The sequence below is a fragment of the Schistocerca gregaria genome, chromosome 2 (assembly GCF_023897955.1).
Source record: "Schistocerca gregaria isolate iqSchGreg1 chromosome 2, iqSchGreg1.2, whole genome shotgun sequence".
NCBI lineage: Eukaryota > Metazoa > Arthropoda > Insecta > Orthoptera > Acrididae > Schistocerca > Schistocerca gregaria.
In genome coordinates, this window is record NC_064921.1 from 726,920,358 (window position 1) to 726,920,931 (window position 574).

General features: G+C 41.6%; 1 non-coding gene across 1 annotated transcript; it reads right to left on the minus strand.

Annotated features, from left to right (window-relative positions):
* Positions 1-258: 258 nt before the first annotated feature.
* Positions 259-333, minus strand: Trnaw-cca (transfer RNA tryptophan (anticodon CCA)). Its single transcript has one exon. It is a non-coding gene; the product is annotated as a tRNA-Trp (tRNA).
* Positions 334-574: the final 241 nt, after the last annotated feature.

Here is a 574-nt window from a genome sequence, read left to right on the forward strand (position 1 = left end):
TGATGATGATGATGAAGAAGAAGAATACAATAACAAAGGTACAAAATACATAATTAAAGAACGTAACAATACAGATAACATTTGTAGTAATACAGGCTTTACAAAACAATAGAAATTAACATATACATCAGTGTTACAGGAATTATGACATAAGTAAATACATAAAACATCAGAATAACTTCTGAAACATCAACTCCACACATGAGCATTGAAACAAAACAAAATTAATAATGAAACTTCCTGGCAGATTAAAACTGTGTGCCCGACCGAGACTCGAACTCGGGACCTTTGCCTTTGGCGGGCAAGTGCTCTACCAACTGAGCTACCGAAGCACGACTCACGCCTGGTACTCACAGCTTTACTTCTGCCAGTTTCCGTCTCCTACGTTCCAAACTTTACAGAAGCTCTTCTGCGAACCATGCAGAACTAGCACTCCTGAAAGAAAGGATACTGCGGAGACATGGCTTAGCCACAGCCTAGGGGATGATATTCATATCAGCGCACACTCCGCTGCAGAGTGAAAATCTCATTCTGGAAACATCCCCCAGGCTGTGGCTAAGCCATGTCTCCGCAG